This window comes from Micrasema longulum, unplaced genomic scaffold (genome assembly GCF_059751315.1).
Source record: "Micrasema longulum isolate JH-2025_06_02 unplaced genomic scaffold, ASM5975131v1 h1tg000261l, whole genome shotgun sequence".
In the NCBI taxonomy this organism is placed as follows: Eukaryota; Metazoa; Arthropoda; class Insecta; order Trichoptera; family Brachycentridae; genus Micrasema; species Micrasema longulum.
In genome coordinates, this window is record NW_028277465.1 from 2,310,049 (window position 1) to 2,332,168 (window position 22,120).

Here is a 22,120-nt window from a genome sequence, read left to right on the forward strand (position 1 = left end):
ATTAGAAAACATGTCCATAGAATGTACACAATAGTTATGTTCGTAAGTGTTTCCGTGACGATGCAGAATTAGAAATTAATTAAAAGGTATTGTATTGTGTTCCCACGCAACGCGACCAATGTTCGCAACATAATCTGGGGTATTATCATCAGCCATTATTTGATACGTACATATTACAACAGAGATGTAGAATATTTTGAGAAAGAAAAATGGAAGACTAGGTATTTACAGGACTCACTTAGTCATTTGCTGGCTTACAGTCACTGGCAATCTCTTACAGTATAGCAAAAAAAATGTAAATTAAATAAAAATAAATAGTATGAAAAATGTGTGTTTAATTAACCGTGAAAACATTATATGAATTATTATGATAGAATACCCAGTGCTTGCAATATTTACTTGAAATACACCGATTTACTCAGTTATGTCATACAAATATTCATTAATAGTATAATTTTCAAGAGTGTTAAAAATGTTTCTAATAAATAAACGTTTCTATAGTTTAAATAAATATAAAGAAGATGCAATTAAATAAATTAAAATACATACAATGTAAATAACGTAAGCAATAGACACCATAACTATTAAATGTTTTGACTTTTTGCATTTTCAAATTTTCTTTATTTACTTTATTATTGAATGATTTATTTAAATTTTTAAATAAAATACTTTAACTCATTTAAATGGCATTATATCAACTTATTAGTTAACCCGGAAAAAAAATGATCCTTAAGATAAAAATAACTTTATTTAATTTACTTTCAAATAACTTTGAATTATCTATCCTTACCCCTGTTTTGTATAAATACATTGAACTCCTTAATAAAGATACCAGTCTCGAAGATGTCGCGAAAGCGATGAAACTGGTCACTGGATATTCCAAATTTGTGGATTATTTATATAATAAAACATATAACATCATTTTTCAGTTACTCCCTTAAAATGTTTGGATTTGTTCTTAGAAATGATAAGATTTAAAAAAATATTTAGGTTCTGAAAATATTGTTTAATTCCTTGGTAAGAAGTCGCTTGGAATTTAGTTCCATCATTTGGTCGCCAAATGATCCCCCTATATTCCTCAATGATAGAGAGGGATCTGTATAGTAGTTAAATTAATTAACTAGTTGTTAATTTGACTGAGTTAAATACATAACTATATTGTGGCTCAAGTTCTTAATCTTGCCTTCTATATAAATTATACAGAAGGCATTGTTTTAGTAGGGAATTCAAATAGAAAGTTACGGTTTCTCGGCTAAAAATTCATCGTTTATACATGCGTAAGTCGGCGTAAGATTTATTGCATTTTCCGCCACCTCAGAAATTCGTCGTTGCGAATGATTTATTGTCTGTTTGAATATTGAAATTTTCCATGGAAACGTCTTCATCGCGCGCGTTTTCTATGGATTCCAAATAATTTGAAAGTCATCGTTTCCCGCGCCGCTGGGCCCGCCACTTCACGCTCTGCTTGCCAGTTATAACGAGCTGTGATCTCCCGCCTTCCGCCGCTCTCGGAGAAATAATTCGGATATTGACTGCTTGGTTGAGAATTCGCGAGGTGTTAAACGCCGAATGAAATGAGAGGCGCCAAATGCAACTGTAACGTCTTCGAAAGTTGTTGTCAGGCGGCCTCCGTGGTGTAGTGGTCAAGACGCTTGACTCACGCACGGAAGGTTCCGGGTTCGATTCCCGGTGAGAACACAAAAATTAAAATGAAATTTTTGTCAAGCCTGGGTGTTCTGTGATGAATTTCACTACTGTAATTGGGCCTCCTGGCCTGTTGTGGTGCAAAAATAAATAAAATAAAATGTCAGTATAATAATGTTTTTGTATAAACGGCATAGGAGAAAATTTCATTTAACTCTTGTCTGACTATATATGTCACATAAATCTACATAGAATACAGGACTTAATAATATTTTTTAAATTAATGAAAAATAGATTATTAAGTAAATGTGGGGTAGTTGACAATTTTGATGAATATGTATTTGAACATTGTTTTTCTGTCACTCTCTCGCAAATGCCTCCCCGATACTGTGAAAAAGACAACTGCTTGTCAGACTGATTACGCCAAACTATAATAAACGTTTCGTTGTCCTGTTTTGCGCACCCCCAATGCTGAACCGATTTGGTTGTTTTTTTATTTTTTTAAGAAAAAGTATCAGAGTATATTTTTTTGTGTCGGTACCTTATTAACCTTGGGTTTTTCAAGAGTTATCATATTTATATACCGTACTTTCGAAGATGGCAGACAAAACTGGGCGCTTTTAACGGTTTTAGGATGGTTCTAAATAAGCATAATAAACAATTTATCAAAAAAGAAAAACGATAGAAACACACTAATAGTAAATATCTATGGAGTGTAAAAAAATCACTGCTGTAGTGGAGTAGTCCAGGGAGAAAATACGTTTGTATGAAGAAAAGTAAACACATAATGAAAAATATTTATCAATGTTTGAGTATGTCCAAATGCTTGCATACTGGCTGGATTTCTTCCCTAGGGAGTTATTCAGATTCAAATTTATTTCAACAGAGAGGGAAAACATTTTTGAGAAGGGAATATGGAAGTCTAGGCGTTTACAGGGCTTATGACCTGTCATTGGCTGGTTTAAGTGGCCACTTTACACACTGTGTAACATTCACCGGTTTCAGCTCTTTTACTTCACAAAAGTCAACAGATGGAAGAGTTGAGGAAATGTGGATGTTCAAACATGGGCAGAATGGTGAATGTTACACAGTGTGTAAAGTGGCCACTTAAACCAGCCAATGACAGGTCATAAGCCCTGTAAACGCCTAGACTTCCATATTAGCTTCTCAAAAATGTTTTCCTTCTCTGCTGAAATAAATTTAATAAATATTTTTATTCACGGAATTAATACGGGTCTGAAAGGGTTAATTAGTAATAAATAAAAATCCAGGTACTGGCTATAGTGGCTAGAGTCACTGTAGCTAGTGGTTAACCCTCTTGCCAATTCGGTCGAATCGAAGTTTTCTGCAGATTATTTAGCTTGCTCGATGAGAATGTACGTACATTGTTACATTGTGCTGTTTGAATACGAATCGACAACTAAATAATTAATAATTGGTCCTCTCACCGTTGCACACTACACAGCGCTGCCCGCCCATTAGTGTTATCTCTAATTAAGATGTAACAAAAACAAATTAAAACATCGCCATCAGTCACGGGCGTGTGCATACCAACCAGGTTAACGATTTTACATTTCGTTCAAGAAACTTAAGTAAATGTTGCATTCCGTGTATAGATAAAATACATATCACAGGAAGACAGATCAATTCAGCAATGCTATAGGCAGAAATTTCAAATAGCTTAAACAAAAATGGGATTAGCGAAAATAGCTGATAGTTTTTGCGTAGTGGCTAAAATCACACTACCAAAAGTAAAGTAGTAACAGTGAAAAAAAAGATAGAGGAAGGTGGTTTGAGATGGCATACTTTTTGGAAATGTTATTTTTTTTCAAAAACTTCAATGAAATTAAAACAACTAGTAATTGTTTATAGTAAATTGTTATGTTATACACACAAAAAAAAAATAACCGTTTAAAATCATTATTTTAAACTTAATATTTACTTAAATAAACCCTCTTAAAAAACCATATCACCCAACCCCAGTGGATGAGATGGCATACTTGTTTAATTTTGGTAAAAAAATGCAATTATTAGGAACATTATACCTCTTATGCCACCCTTTTTTTATAAAACCTTTGCCAACATATTCTTATCAAAAAGAGCAAATGAACTTCAGGAGATCGGGTTAGAATAGTTATAATTTGATTGATTAAAGTATTTTGTTATTTTATCGGAAACTGATTATAAATTTAATTACTTTAAAATATGTATATATTTCAAGTAATTTAAAATGTGTAAAGTGAGTCATTAATATATCGTACTTGATTTTTTTAAAGCACTCTTTAAACCACATATACGTAAATGGCAGAAATGCTGTATAAAAGTAAATAAATATCACAAACAACACGTTTTCCAATTTTTACTAGTCCAATACATTCCCCATGACACCGCGAATGGCATAGCTGGCAGATAAGCCACCATTCTTTTGAACTAGAATGACTAAAAGGCTATAATCAATAAATACGACCAGAATCTTCATCATCGGAGTCAATCGGACCATTTTCATCGCTAGAGGATGATGATAAATGGATTAGTTTTCGGCATATTCATTCGGCATACGAGTATGCAATCTCACACTGTAAATACGTACTCCCTAAAATAATTCATGTTATTTTCATCATTAACAAAAAAAAAATATATTTGAAGCACTATGTTTTTGGTTATATTATAATAAAATAAATATAAAACAACTTTGTTTTTAACCACTTTTTTTTTCTTTCTACCAACCGGTTTTAAGGCTACACAAGCTTCTGTTAAAAACAAAGTTGTTTTATCAATAAATATACTGAAAGTATTCATTACAGTATTACTTTGGTTCCACGATCGTTAAATCAAATTCATAGTTTTCTTCTACCTTACGCTGATTGTCTACCAAAAGGATTTAATCTTTTAAGTCACATGGTTTTTAAAGCACCGGTTTTAAAAAAACATACATGGTTTCACTCCGAATCTCTTTCACATGCTGGCGCTAGACAAGTGCTGTCAAGGAACCATTTGAGGATACAACCCCGACATTAATGACGCCGCCGCGTGCTTATTCGCGGACTTGTGACTACCATGCCATCTCAGCTACTATGCCACATCAGACCACCTTCCCCTATCCAAAAAGACAAAAAAACTTTAAACTAAGAAACTAAAAAAAACTAAAAACTTTAAACTAAAAAAGCGTAAGAAATGTTGGGTGATAAAGAAATAAGATAATACCCACTTTGATCTTCCAATAATCACGATATGATATTTATTATATATACATACGGCCTAAGCCAATTACAACAGTTACATGAAGAAACATAAATGCAAGAAACTGAACAAAAAGAACATAAAACTATTTAGCAAAGACAAACAAGGGCAAAACAATAATAGTATACAACATATTAAAAAAAACGAAAGACCAAAAACTTTGAGCTAAACCATGCCAATCCAACTTCATCACACACTGTTTAGTCGCGAAGAGATCTACGAAAAGCCGGAAGATCTATCCCAAAAAATTCCAAGTCGTGTGATGAATTGACTAATCTACACATTTTGGACATTGGGGCATAAAAACCAAAGTTGCTCTTAGAAGATGTCCGTTTATTGAGAAAAGCCGAAGAACTTCATACATATTACGTACGTTTGATGTATGTACCTATTAAGAGTTATTATAATTTATACTGTGATGTAGGAAATGCAATGTTTTCATTAGGTAGTTGCACAAAAAACATTGACAGTTATTTATTCCTTGACTTTTTACATATTTTTTTCCTTTCTCGGCAAAGCACCAAAATTTGAGTGATACATGCCTTAATTTACCAATGTTTTTGTTGCAAGGTTGCAAAATTGTTGCAAATGAACGAAAGATTTGACAACATTTCACGAGCGGATCACACGTAAACAACTTATAAAACAGGGCTGAACAATAAAATAATAATAAGTAATTTATTTAATTTTAATACACATAATTTTAATTACGTAAATTATTTCGTTTGTAAGAATATAAACTTCGCGTCTTAGATATTTTTTTTGTATTTCCTTAAATGTTTGATTATCACACTATTGACCATAGGACAATTCAAGGAAAGAAAATGTTAAATATTAAGTGGAAAAGATAGACCTAATAAGAAAATGTCTAACAAAATTTCGTCATTAGGTAACAATCTGCAGTTAAACTCTTTACATTATACACAATAATAAGTTTTAAACGCTATCAATTCATAACATGTTTATGGCGTCGGTAAATTCTGGTTAATGTTGGTAACAGAAAATATTTACGTAAGTTTGCAAACATATACGAGTATATTGTGTACGATTTTATGAACAGAAATACCTTTTTTACAATCGATTCCTAAATGGTCGTATGTTAAAATATTTTCCAACAAAAAACTTTAAAATTGCAATAATATTTGTATGTTATATCAACAAAATGTTCGCTGTCAATTTCTGACGAAAAAAACAACAATACGAAACCTTTATTTTTATTTATTTATTTATTAGTTTATACATACATTGTTACAAAAATGGCACATAAAACAATCTGGCGAATTCTTCTTGTACTAGGAGTAGGCTCAGTATATGAAGGGTCGGCAAGCCAGAAATATTAGTATGCCTAATGTTGCAATCGGTTCCTATATGGGCAAATGCCTGTTCTAAGAAACCGATTTGTTGCGGCAAATATGTTTCCTATAAATAAAAATAATATTGAAGAAATAGAAAAACAGTTACAGCCCAAAATAAAAGAAGAAAAAAAAGTTGTTTACATTAAATGTAAAAATAAAATGAAATATATAAATATATACACATACACGCATACATACTACATACATACATACATATACACATACACATACATACATATATATACATATATATACACAAATAAATACATAATATATATGTAATATGTACATACAAAAATACAAGAAATTTATAAATGATTCAACGGGATAGCATAATATTTAGATTACTATCCTCAATAAATTCTCAGATTCCTCACTTGTGATTCTTTGATCTCAACAATATGTGATTATTTTTCCTGATTTCCGAGTACACGCGAGTACAGTGAGCTGCGAGTGTATTTATAGGAGGGAAAAAATAATTGTTGCTATAATTATACGTCCTTGACCGTTAAAATTAATGAAAGCACGACCTTTATGCACTTGAAATTCAGTTGAGTAGATCATGATTAATGATAATTTTAACGCGGTCACTGACTGCACTGGAATGATCGCATCCGTCTCGAAAATGGAAGCGCTGAATTACAAACGATTCAGTAAAGCCACTTCGTGCAAAGAACCTAGCAATAGCGAGAATTTTAAATTGATGGAGTAAATATGATCGTCACACTTTGCTACAGTGGATTCTGGTTATACTGTAATCAAATAACTCCCGGCGAGAATTGGTAATAAGGAACTACCTGGTAAATTTACCTCAATTTGATTCCCGGTTTTGTTTTCATTCAGTGATATTTTGCAGCTTGTGGGGGCAAATTATTACGATGTACGTCACACATTATTTTTTAGGGATGATTTTTCTTTATTTATTTTGTTCATTAACGCCCGAGGGGCATTTACAAAAAAGGAAAAAATACATGCTGACATACTTAAAAATAAAACACAAAATAAAATAAAAAAGTTAGAAAGATAGAAAAATTAGAAAAGATGTAATAAAAATTATACAAAGAAAAAAAAATAATGGAGGTAAACAAGAAAAAACAGTAAGCATGCAATATATATATTAAAGCATATAACGATAACCATAGAACTAACTATAGTTTTCATTCCCCTATGTCCAGAATTATTCTAAGGTCTGCCAACAAATACATTAATTTCGTACGATCACTGAATCAAATTTAATTGTTCAAACCCCTCTCCTGCTTCCACTCCCACAAAGTATATTATATGCCATTGTGTCTTTCTACTTTCTTTTATAATAATTTTCTCATTTTCTTTTCATATATCCTTAAAAATGACCATTGGGAGTATATATAAAAATAAATAAATAAATTTAGACAAAAAAATAAAAAGGGATTATATTTGATGATATACATTCTGTAAACAAAGTAAATAAAGTGTTACGGTAAGCAAGAAAGAAAAATGTGAGTAAAATAAATAATCAAGCAAGCAAGTATCTGGGAAGCAGGTTTTCAAGAGATGGAAGAGTAGAAAAAGATGTTGAAAAGAGAGTGAATGCGGGCAACAAAATGAACGGAGCACTAAGCACGGTAATTGCTAATAAGAATATGTCGATCGACGCTAAATTGGCAGTGCACAACGGAGTTTTATTCCCAACATTTATGTATGGAAGTGAAACATGGAACTGGCAGAGTAAGAATGAAAGCCGAGTAAACGCGGTTGAAATGCGATCTCTTAGACAAATGTGTGGGAAATCAATGTATGACAGGGTGACGAATGATGAAATCAGGCGATAGTGTAAATCTGAGTCAAGTATAATTGATAAGATTAAGAAAGGGTCTCTGAGATGGTTTGGTCACGTAGAACGAATGGACGACGAAAGAATGATAAAACAATTATATATGGCGAAAATAAACGGTAAAGTGAGACGAGGACGACCAAGGAAGACGTGGCATGATCAGATAAACCAAAATCTTAAGTCTGGTCATGTCAGAAGCAGACAGAACCGAAGCACATGTATGACAAGATGCATGAATGTGGAAGAAGCTAGGAATGTATGCCAGGATAGACGTGTGTGGCGGTTCATTCTCTCTGCCTAACCCTAGGGGGAAATGGAGTGATGGTAGTAGTCGTAGTAGTAGTAGTAATCAAGCAAGCATATTATCTATCTAACCTAACCTAACCTAACCCTAGGGGGAAATGGAGTGATGGTAGTAGTCGTAGTAGTAGTAGTAATCAAGCAAGCATATTATCGCGAAAAAAACTTTGTTTTATTTTTAAACTACCAGAAATTTTGCCGGTGATCATTGCATATTTAATGCGCAATTATAGTGGTATTATAAATTAATTTACAAACGCATTTCTGTTATAAAAAAGACGTGTAGTATTTCAGAGAGAATCAAAGGTAATACTATGTATCCACTACCAATAAAATATGGCAACCAATACTGTCATATTTAATAGCACGCTTGCATTATATTTTCGGGGCCCGAAACAAACTATACCGTTTGAAAAATAATATTTTTACCTATGCAGGTACAATACGTATTATATTTAATGTACGTACAATTTATTCGCCTTAAAGGCTAGCACGCAAGTGTACCTATGCAAATTAATAATGACATATGGTAGTAGACTGAACAGTTACGGTTATGTTATTAATTACAGACATTTATTAAAAAAACTAAACGAAGCAGATGGTGGATGTGTTACACCTTACTGTTCATCAGAGTGCCCGCAAATTTTATGTTCGTAAACTGCAACATAATTCCAATACAGAGTTGTCGGGTTTCATTTGAAATAAATTTGTAGCCAAAAGATCACTAGATTGTATTGTATAGATAACTATTTCTTTATTTTTTGATAGAATTATTCCATCACAGTAGGCAGTAAAGATCTCTAAATTACAACACAGAACACCCCGAGAAAAATCACATTTTTATCTATTTATTTATTTTTATTTTTATTCATTATTATTATCTTCAAGGTACAATAGAGAGTCTCGCGGTGTAGGCTGAAGGCATATATCTTGGATTCGCAATATTCGCGAATTGTCCAGACAGAGATGTATGCTCCAGAGTGATAGTCAACGTTGGGATGACCTAACATGACAGGAAGATCTTATCGGGAATAAAACTCTAACCAAACCTCTATCAAACCTAACCTAACCTAACAAGACAGGAAGAAGATCTTATCGGGAATCAAACTCAGTCAGACATTTATTATATCACTAGGGACGCAATTTTATTAAATACACTGGGTTACAAAAAAAAAATTGTAACAGAAAGAAAAATATGTGATTCTGATTTAAAAAATCTCGTGAATTCAAATATGATATCGGTTTTTTCCAAGGTTTCCAAGACACAGGCATTTATAATTTCAAATATTTGAATACTTTCTCCATTCTAAACTGCACGATATTCGAACATTCTGAATTGCCTAGAAACCGTGAGTAACATTTTTCAATGCTTGCCAAGCTGTATTCTCCAGTGGATTCAATAGTTCTTCCAACTTTTCATCATACATTAGTGATCGTATTTGTGAACCCACGAATACTGCCTCATTAATTTTTGCATCACTCATTTTAGGAAACTTCTGTTTGAGGTAAACCAGGAGTATTGTCCTTAGGTTTGCCGAAATTCTGTGGGTGATAGAGGAATTCCGATATCATATTTGAAAACAGGATAAAAACTACATTAAGTGCAACTATTGGCACTCGTGAGACAAAAATTATTTAAACCAGTGTTTTCCAGCTCCTGTGATTGAGGTGTGCAGCAAGGTGAATTTCGAGTAGATGGGTACCAAAAGATACATGAAGAGGTGTATTTTTCAATGTGGGAACATAAGGTGCATCCATAATGGTTACTGTTTAGATTTGGTGATTTAGATGTACAGGTAGAGCTACCTGCAAAAGCTATATAAGACAGTGAAATATATTTTTCGCTCTTTGTTTTTGATTTGCTTGCCTAGCTCCTGGAACAACAATGGTGTTCAGTGGTTCATATTTTACAGGGCTCTACTACTCCAGCCCTCCTGATTTGAATTCTAATATTTCAAGAGTAAAAATCTATAGAGAAGCAACACCTTTCATTACAGTCCACAGCTAGAATAATAAAGTAATGAGGAACTTTTACAGTTACCATAAGATACATACAAAATAATTACCATAAGGTACATATCGAAGTGGAAACAAGGAACATTTGAGCCCTTTGGTGGTAAAGTGAACTAAATGACATCTTAAAAGTGGAGTAAACTCATAACTTATATACCTATATTACATTTCTGTGATAAGTATTATCCAAAAACCTTTTTTCCTGGTTGATTAATTTTTTATTTTTTTTTATTTCACATAACTATTATTATGTATTCACAAAAATATTATTATGTACAAAACATCTATTTTGATGAAAATTATTATCAAAACTGTTCAGTAAAAAAAATAGGCAAAAATCTCACGAAGTAAAAACCTTTTTTTAATTTAAATTTTTTGTTTTTTTACATCAAACATAAGTGATAAAACAGAGTATTTAAAAAAAAAGCATAATTACATAGCAATGAAAAACATATTAATAGTAAAAATAGTAAACAAAAAAATCCCACAAAGGCATGGCCTGTTCGTGGGTATACAAGAAAATGTTAATGAATTTTTGCTCCTATAATAAATAATGGAGAGTTATAATACTTTTGTGTAACATAAGAAAGAAAAAATAAAATATTCCGTAAAAGATAATATGGTATTTTTTTATAGTAATTAAAAAAGGATATTAAAAATATTTAAAAAAAAAACAAAAATAAGAATACACAAGTTTGACGATTTCATCAGTTGGGTCAGTTCGCCTGCTATGATCTCATTTAAAGTATCATAATGTGCATCTCGAAGGTCAAAGTAGGAACTTATAAGTAATAGGGAATTATAGCGTTTTTATTTACATTTTTTAAGTAATAAGGGTCAATGAAATACCGTTCAGTCAAAAAAAAAATCGCTCCTTATTAGTAGCATAATTAATTTTTTAAAATTTGGAATTTTGAATTCCGCAAAAACGGTCATTCCGTTGGCCACGCCCCTAATGTGTCACGATTCATGTTTATTTTTTCATGACCATTCAAATTTGTTTAGAATATTGTCACGAATCTTGACGTCACAACTATCAAGGCCAAACAAGTCGCGTTTTTCTAGTGACATATTTTTTAACAATTTCTTTTTAAAGTTATGTATGAAAACATTTCTCCACAACATCCATATTGATTTTGAAAACACAATTAATTATTCTAAATCAAATTCTTTTGAAAGAGTCCAAAAAAAATTCTTACGGTATATAAATTTTAAACTTAGAATTAGTCATGAATTTTAAATTATGATTTTTTACTAAAAACATTAAATTTGTTAAACCTTAAAGATAGAAGAAAAATTATAGACCTTTTAAAGGTATTCAAATTGTAAATTCAATATGGGATTGCCCTGAACCATTATCTCTCATCAACTTCAGGGTGCCTGGAAGAATGACTAGAGAAGTGCCACCGTTTTGTAGCAACAATTCGCGGACAGTGTATACTTGTAATGCCGTATTAAATAGACTTCATGAACTCGGCAATAGTTATTCCCACGAATCTGATATATTTAGTGTAGGGTATTGTTCCTATAGAACAAACCTTTTGAACTTTTTCAAATATGGTGAATAGTAATTATATTTATTTATTCAGGCATTTCACAATATGTACAGTTTTTTGTTCACTTTACCCAGCTGTATAAAACAGTACTTATGATTTTCTTGTTGTATTACTGTAGAATGTTTTATTATTTAATTTTGTTTTTTACATTTATTCTTGAATTATTTAAACTTTCTACTGAATATGCTGTATAATTTTTAGGTTAATTTTTAAAATATAAATCTTGTATAATTTGCCGATTATGTTAATAAAATAAATCCTTTTCATATATTTTTATCGGTATTCGTAGTATGTGATATTTCCCTACTAGCAATGTCCTTACGTCTCAGACGTTGCCCCTTAAAATTTTATTAAAGTATACACTCTACCATCATATGAACAAATCGTAAGCAATAAGTATCAGCAGCCTTTCGATATTCTGACCGAGCAGTGAATACGTTTAATCCATCATTACCCATCTGCGGTTACAGTTAAGTATTTGTAGCCATATTAAAGAGGTAATAAAAAATCGTTACAAGTGTATTTTTGCATATTTCTCGCGTATAATTGGTTATTATCAATTTATACCGGTGTAGACCGCATATTTAATGCATCTCCATTTAATACAAAAGCAGTAAAGGTGTTTTAAACGCTCATGAAAGAGCTCAATTTATCAATGCCTGTTTTAGAAAACATATAATTAAAAACCCTGAAGAAAACCATCATATATATTTAGAGCGTTTTAAATTGAAATTCTTTGTACAAAAAATATTAACTGCGCATAACTGAGAGAGGAAAATGTATCAACGCAGCAGGGGTAAATTTTTCAATTTCCGGCCGCTAAATTTTCATTTCCCGCTTTATAAAGCCACAATTACTTGTGTGTAATCTTCAATATCATTTAGATTTTGATCAATACCTACGTGCGTCTAGAACATTTGAAAATTCTTCATCGCCTTGAATAAACTAATATGGTTCGATTAATTCATCCGAATCAAGTGAAGATTTACAATTCAAAAGAAAAAAATAATTTTTATATAACATACATTTATATAATATACGCATTTTTTTGTTATATCACATATTCACTGTTTGATAAGTACCTAATCGTTTCAAATTTTAAATAAAATTACAAGAATATCTAGAATATGTCCATATTTTGGAATGAAATTAAAAATGCATTATGTAACTTAGGAGACATTATAATAATAAATAAGTACATCTCCCTTCCCCTCCTTATCCTCTCTTTAAGCATCCTTGTCCTAATCCCACCACATTTACAATAACTTGTTCTTCAAAAAAATAGTTCCTTTGATTATTGAAAAATATGCACGAGTACATACATTTTTATATGTATAAACTTATATGTATTTATATAAAATGTTATATATTTTCTTTACTGACTTTGTATACTTTGTGTAAATCTGTTATTGGTTCTGAGTTTATACACTATATCTGTTTGTTTACTATAAATATGTATGTAGAGCTGTTGGTTTCCCAAATAAAATAAAATAAAATTTAAATTTATTTCAACAGAGAGAGAAAACATTTTTGAGAAGGGAATATGGAAGTCTAGGCATTTACAGGGCTTATGACCTGTCATTGGATGGTTTTTCTATATTTCCTTCTAAAAAATGTTTTCCCTCTCTGTTGAAATACATTTGATTATGAATAACTCCCTGGGGAGAAAATCCAGCCAGTCTGCAAGCATTTGGACATACTCAAACATTGTTAAAATAAAACTTCTTATTTTCTCAAACTGAACGGTTTGGCTAAGAAATTGCTTTAAAGTAATATGCCCGCATTTATATGTATATAAAATGTATATATAGTTATCTATAATTATAAAGTGTAAATTTAATAAATAAATAAATAATAATGCCGTATTAATTAAGTGTTGTGACATGCAAAAAACAAAATACCCTGCTCTGCTCTACCACAACATGCTTGGCATTATCTAGCACGTTTCTTTCACTAAAAATGGCCACAAAATTAAAATATTTAAGTAATCATAAAAAAGCAATAATACTGCAAACAATATGACAATGAGAGTAGGTACCCAAAAAGTTTTTTAAACTAACATTAAGGATCATTCAGATCAAATCCAACATGTGTTGAGAATAAATATCAAATCATCAGTATTTTTTCAAAGTAAACCAATCATGAGTACATTCTAGGCAAGCAAAATAATGACATCTGAGATAGTTATTTAACGATAAAAAGAAAGAAACGTAGTAATCGAATAGCTGAAAATAATTTACTTTCGTCTACCCAGTAGTTAAAAACTTGAAGAATGATCGACGTTTTAACGACCAGCAGCAATTTAAAGTAAAACACATTTTAATTTGTTTTATATATAGATCAAGAAAGAACCCTTGCGGTACACCATAATAAATAAAAGGTTAAAAGTAGCATATGGGATGACATCCGGATTAAGTATTTCCAATGGTTGTTCTGTAGTACGAGGGTGTCAGTTACACCAGCGTTTGACGTTTGACTAAAACACATAAGTTGTTTATTTTCTAGGAGCCGGTGCAACCAAGCATGTTATTATACTAGAACTGGGTACTTGTACTTAGTACCGGGTTAACGAGAAATAAAGTGGCAGCCCTCACGCGAGCAGTGACGTCAGGTATTATGTTACTAAAGATATTAATTGTTACCTTGATATTGAAGAATTCAGGTTGCACAATATGCAGGGAAGGTACAATAACTTCAATAACACCAAATAATGTTTGTGAGGTATATAATAAAACTTACGTTACTTTAATTTTTCATACTAACAACCATAGAACTAATTACAGTTTTCACTCCGCCTTGCCTAGAATTCTTAGATAGGTTTGCCAATAAATATCTCAGTCTTGATACATACGACAACAAGTTGCCGTCTTTCATCCGATCACTGAATAAAATTCAACTATAACCATCTCCTTCCTCTTCCATTTCCACCTAGTCCCAATTTGTTCACTCTCTTAAGAGGATATGCGGTGATAGAGCGATTTTAATATAGTTTTTCTGTCACTCGCTCGCAGATGCCTCCCCAAACACTGTGCGAAAAAGACATGCCTAGCTAAATTCGACAAAATCGAAGTCTCGTAGTCTCGTTTTTCGCATACGAAACTGAACCAATTTGGCAATTGTTTTAGAAGAGTATAAGAAAGAAATGTTTTTCTTTTTTCTAAAGGGTTATTATTTTTATATACCGTTCGTCCGAAGACGGCAGATGGAATTAGGCGCTTTTAAGGGTTTATAACCCAAATTTTAAAAGCCAAAAGACAATTAATTATCAACAAAAAATGAACGAAAGGGACACGCCAATGGTGGATATCAATAGTGTGTAAAAAATATCATCGCTCTAATCCAGGGAGGAAATACGGAAATACTTTTGTTTGAAGAAAAGTCAGACCGCGTATCCTTTGAACGCTATCAATGATTTTGTCAATATTCTTGTAATCTTACTTATTTTATTTTATTTTATTTATTCATATTTTTTGCTTACAAGCTATAATTAATAATAATAATAATGTGACCTCACTGGGGTTTCCCGTGCCGAGGACACTTAATAATATACTTTTTTTAAATTACATTTGAGAATAAAAAAGAAGACTAACTTAAAAAAAACGAAGATAATTAACAAATATTCAGACAGTTTTAAAAACAAGGTATTTTTGTACATCTATCTATATTATTTATATTACAAAACACACAATGAAAATAACAAAAACCTAACATAAGCTGTACACTTGTGGAGCAGTTGATTCAATATTGGTATGGGCGAATGAGACAATCCATTTTACTTCTACCTAGCTCCACTGTCCATTTTTTTATAGCCGTTTTAAACATTTTCTCGTTACTAATTGTTTTAATATATAGTGGAAGTAGGTTATAGATTTTAATTGAATAATACTCAAAATCCCTTTGTCCGAAAGTGGTTTTAGTTTGTATTTGTTTAAGTTGTCTATGTGTTGAGGATCTAGTGATTATATTATTTGTATGTGATGTATTGTGGAAGTTATGTCTTTCATTTGAGTAAGAGTAGTTTTTGAATCTATAAGTGAGTATTGTTTTAGTATTGTTATATAATAATAAGTTTCTTTTTTTTATCACATAATGAAAATCGTCATTGTAAATGCCCGCTGGGCGTTTAATATAAATAGATAAAATATAAAACAGAAAATCCAGAACACTTTTTGAGGTTTGATATTATCTTTCATCACAATCATTTCCCTTTCCACGCCCAGTGGTGCATAGGGCACTGCATTGGTAAACCAAACGCAGCGCATTTTGTATCATACGTTACGCTAAGATGAGATGATCGGTCTTGCGCTTCAGGTGCCAGTCCAGGAACAATGAAATATTGCATATAAAAAAATGAGAAATGTGATGATGAAATATTGCGGATGGAACGCTACATCCGTCTATCCTGGGCTGGTATTCCAAACGCTCTCGTGGCCGTATTATCTCGTGTATTTACATACAAAATACACTAGAAAAACTGTTTTCTCTTACCACGAGAGTGGTTCAGAATAGCACCCCTGATATACATTCATAACTTCTTCCACCTTCTCACATTTTGTCATTTATACCCTTCGATTGTCTCTGCTTTTGACACGACCATGCTTTAGATTTTGGTTGAACTGATTATGCAGCGTCCTAATAATTGTTTTTATATTTTCAAAAGCATTAGGTACGCGACGTAACTTGATTAATTTATGGTGCAAATAATTTAAATGACGAATATAATACCGTGTACTTTACAATGATTTAGATGTTTTGATATTTAAAAAATACATTTAAAATAATGGTATATTTAAATTTATAAATGTTTTAAAGCAAAGTATATTAAAAACTGCGACAGAGGTGGATCATCTCCGAGTGTATTTATTTTGATACTGATTGTCTTTTGAGTAAACACAGGTCTATCAATGGAACGAGAAGGGGAGTGTACCTATTTAAGTAAATATAGCCATCTGTATCATGTTACTCGGGGTTCTGTAACATGTCACCTTTTTGTATCAGACGAGGCCGATGTGATGTGAGGGATGTACTAAGGGAGGGGCTTAGGATACTGAGATGTTATCTGTTGTGTGTTTTCCGGTTTCTGCAATGTGGATTTGTGGCTTACTCACCCTTACGAGTATCGTCATTCAAATATAATATTTTGGTCCTTACTCATAAACTTGGTTTAAAATTACACTTAAGTATAGTGGTATAATTCGTATGGGAAAACCATCCTTATTGTAGTAGTAGAATAAGGATGATATTCTCATCCGAATTATACCACTATACTTAGGATTAACTTTACGCCGAGTTTATGAGTAAGGCCCTTTATTATTATTTTTTATTTTATTGTTATTAATAAAACATATAATACAAAAATTACATATTATACTCCCAGGAGTTATTAGAAACTCATTTGGGACCGTACATAAGAAAAAACATTTTTTTGACAATACATAATATCATACAAATTAATACATCCGAAATAAAAAGAAAATATTATTACATAAACTACATTAATAATAATCACTATCAAAAAAAATTAAGAAATATTTTTTAATTGCGACACTTCTGGATTTTTTTCAGTTTTTCGTGTCTTAGCTCAACAAGCAGTTTATTATATTCGGAATGGCCAATATTTTCCAAGGATCTCCTGCCAAACTTTGTTGAGCGAAACTTAGACACATGAAGATTCCCTGAATAACGCGTATTGTAACTATGAATATTATGACCAAATGTGTATTTTAAATTTGAGTGAGCAGAAAAGTTGATGATATTTAAAATAGTATTGGTTATGACATGCAGTGGCATTACATTGCAAGGAAGTATCTTTGTTTGTCGGTATATATCCTTGACATGGGAATCCCGTTTAAGTCCAAGAATGTTTCTTAGAGCTCTGTTCTGAAGAACTTGTATTTCCGAGATCTGATTTTTGCTGGCAAAACCTCATATGCATGATAAATAAGATAGGTGGGAATGAATCAAAGCGTAGTAGACGGCAAACAAAACGGAATGAGGAAGCAGGTCAAATCATAGATATTACAGTGTTTTTTATGTATTGTTATCGTATCTCAATCTATCGTTATTGATAGTTGTCAAATACGTTTATTTTATTTAACTTTTTGTGCTTAAATATTTGTACATTGGCGCGCTTATTGTCAAACTGCAATTTCTTCTAACTGACCAATACAATAGAAGATGTTGTTTATATAATTCTAGCTTCAAAACGTATGAGAGAAAAAATAGAAAATAAATAGAACTAGCATATGTGTATAACATCGGTATACTGCCGTCATAAGCAAAAAGGCAGTTTTTCAACGAAAAATACAAAATGATTTAAATATGAGGTAATGTTCTGCAAGAAATTTCGAACCATTTGATATCAAGCAAACAGCAATAAAAAATATATCAGTACGAAAAAATTATACTGTTTTTTTAATGTTTTTAAGTTTTTTAAAGGAGTAAAATTTTTAATAAGAAAAAAGATTTAATCGGAGTACAATTTAGAACTGTGCTTAGATTTTTATGCTTATTAAAGCATCAAATATATGTCATTAGAGGATTTTGAATGTATTAAAGGGAGTGTAGTGAACATGTTGATTTTAAATTTAAAACGGGGTAATATAATTTATTTTATAGATGCTATGAGGTAGGATAATAAAAAAAAAAGAAAAATTAATACATATTTAACGTTATATCCGATTTGTGGAAATAACCAATATAGCACGCGTTTTTATCCCTATGTGTACATTTTTTCGGATATTGCTATTTTATTTTATATTTGTTTTTATTTTTTAAGGAAAAAGAATAGTTGCTATATAAGAAGGGCTTTTGTACACATAATACACAAGTAACAAGATTTTAGCCTTCGCCTTGCAAACCTTGACTCTGAATAGTCTGAATCTAAAGGTGGAACGAAACTAGTAGGAAATTCAAGCCAGACAGTCTCTAGTACAGAGATGGCCAACCCTTTTAAAGAGATTGCCAAAATTAAAAATAAAATAACTTTAGGATGGACAAAAATAAAATAATTCAACTATACTGTTTTTTTTTATATTGAAATATAGGTACAAAATAATTTCATTAAAAGCAAATTTGAATATGATCATATTTTCATTTTGTGTTTTGCTCATTTTTTCTATTTACTCACTTATACTAGAAGACATAATTATTATTTTATCTCTGTACGTGTGATGTCACCGTACTCCTCCTAAACGGCTTAGCCAATTTACGTGCGGTTTTCAGAGAAATATAGATCTTTGCGCTGTGCGTGTTCGTAGATATTAAAATCTTTAATCGAATATGTAAAAAATAAGTTAGGAGCATAAATGTTTTATTCATCGATCTACTAGGGTTGCATTTGAGGAGAATGTATTTGCAATAGAATTAAAAGATATTGTTTTTTTGTGTATAAAAAAAGTTTGTTTTTGAATGTTTTTTTTTTTTTTTTTTAAAGGAATAACCCGCTAAGCCTCTATTTTGAGGCTTGTCAGCAGGTGGGATAGAGGGGATATGGAAGAAGGTAATGAAAAATACACCACAACACCCAGACCAATTGAGAAAAAAAATCTTTCTTGGATTTTTTTCTTGCAACTGGCGGGAATCGAACCCGCGACGCCAGTTTCACAGATAGCCGTCTAACCAACTGCGCACAAACGTCATTTGTTTTTTGTGGATCTCAATCAGATTCTTTCAATTTATACAACAACGACAACGACTGTCGGGTCAACTAGTTTTCTTTTGTAAAAAAATAGCACAATTGGAGATACTGGATTGTAGTGCGTTAAAATAATTAGTTAATATATTGCCAATTCTTTTATTGTTAATAAGTTAAAGTTCCTACAGTGTACATTAAAAATCTGTTACATTAAAGTTATATGTATAACACGACGACGAACCGAAAAGCGCTAAAAATAAACAAATTTATGCGTTAAATATATGTCTTTTATTTCATTGCATATTTTATTTAACACTTATATAAATGAACTCGTAAAGTTTAACAATAAAAACGCCTGGTTTTTGTCATTTCGAAGTGAATTTTAACTTATTAGGCGTATTTGTATAATTTAATTCGTATTTTACAATTTAAAGAATCTGTGGGGGGCCGGATCTTTCCGCGCACAATGGTGCATAGAGCACTGCATTGGTACATCAATTGCAGCATACCTTGATCATTTTTGTTACATGAGGGTAAGATGATCAGTTCAGGTGCCAATCTAGGAACTATTACACATTCTAGGGTAAAAACACCTTTTCAAATAAATATTTCATGTCAACCATGGCGGGAATCAAACCCGAGACCTCTAGCATGGTAGGCAAACAGGCTGATCACGACATCACGAGGCCGGTGGGCCGGATATAAATTTTAATCGGATCGCAACTGGCCCGCGAACCGTAGTTAGATCACTTCTGTACTACATGCTAGGGTAGGTTATAGTAATACATAATGCAAATGTCTGTGCATAGTTAAATAAAATACATCAATAGCACTGCGACGCGATATATGTACGCGATAAATAGTTAATGCGTTAATTTAAACAAACTTCAAAGCATTTTTATTATTTAATTATTTTATTTATTTATGCTTTACTAAGTAAGTTCATAACATCTTAAGAACTAATATGAACTTTTAATAATATTACATTTTTTTGTCAAAATTTCTCGATAGCATATTTTTTCAAATTAATTTTAGATATTTCAATTTTTTATATTTCCTTTATTTCTTCAGGTAACTCATTGTACAGCTTCAATCCCTTGTACAATGAGTTTTGAGATTCTGTTTTTTTCCTTATTGGTAATCTTATATTTTTTTTACCCCTTGTTTCATATGTATGACATTGTTGGTTAAATTTTATTATTGTTTTTTATTCATCCCCTTAATTATTTTATGTTTAATTTTTTTATGATAATTAATGTGATCAAACATTTACGATAATCAACCCCGAATTAAAAAAAATGATAATCTTTACGTACCACTTAGGGCCAGACGAGTTTATAAACCAAAATTACGAATATTTTTATATCATAATATAGAACTTAATTTTAAGTATTTCTAATGAGAGATGCAAGGAAGGTCTATGGAGTTTGGAGTTGTAATTTGTCGGACAAACTCGGAGCTTCACACGATGTTATTCGCGTTAGGGTACCCGGAGATGTGGCTCCAGAGCCGTGGCCCTATCAGTTTATGGTTAGGCTATTGAAAATATTAGTTATTGTGTGAAAATACCAGAATTCTTAATTTTACCAAGTTAAAAGGGGTGTAAGAAAAGGCGTTAGCAGTACTAAGGCACGTGTAATCAAGGACATCGCGTCAGCTTCAGACTGAACCCGGTCGCGATCTCCAGGGCCCCGATTACAATGGGAATTTAACATTTATCTCAAATATTATCAACAAAGTAAAATTAAGTTTTCTGAATAGAGGAAGTTTGCAGAATATGCATACATTTTTTTCTTTTAAACACGTTCAATTATAGGTACAAATAAAGATACTTTCAATGTTCATACAAATATACTCCTTTTCGTACACAAATATCGATTTTTCTTTATAGACCGTCGAAGATAACCTGGGCTGGTATTCCAAACGAAATTATAGCGCGGTATAGCGCGTTTTTACGTACTACATACGCATTATAGCGCGCTGTAAACGCGTTCGGAATACCAGCCCTGGTTAACTTCAAGTTTATCTACAAAATAAAAATAAGTTTTCAGAATGAAAAGCAAAATATGCGTACATGTTTTTTTTCAACTATAGGTTACAGACGAAGATACTTTTAATGTTCATGCAAATATACTCATTTTCGTACACAAATATCGGTTTTTCTTAATAGCCTAATACCTATAAAATTAATAGTTTACCCCAAATCAATAATTTAAGTAAAAAAAAACAAAGCAAAATATTACAAAACATTATTTTTTTAGATTTATAAAATGCGACATTTTATTTTTTCAACAAAGATTATATGATACCAGTTATGAATCAATACTATTTTCTGAGAATTTGCAGTCACCAACCACTCGACCACAAGTCACTTAAATAAATATATGGAGTCTCAAAAAAATATGACGCAGTTGTAAATAATTGTGTAATAAATGTTTTTTAAAAATAAAGTCCTAAAACATTATTTGGAAACATTATTTAAAACATTATTTTAAACAGACAGTCATAATATTTTTTTCATCTAATAATGTTTATCCTTACGTCCTTGTTAGGCGAAACGACC

At 31.5% G+C, this 22,120-nt stretch overlaps 1 protein-coding gene across 1 annotated transcript in view; it reads right to left on the reverse strand.

Annotated features, from left to right (window-relative positions):
- Positions 1-22,120, reverse strand: part of sn (fascin domain-containing protein singed) — a gene marked incomplete at its 5' end in the record, with an annotated part of 38,995 nt that overhangs the window by 13,331 nt on the left and 3,544 nt on the right. The window lies entirely within an intron of this gene.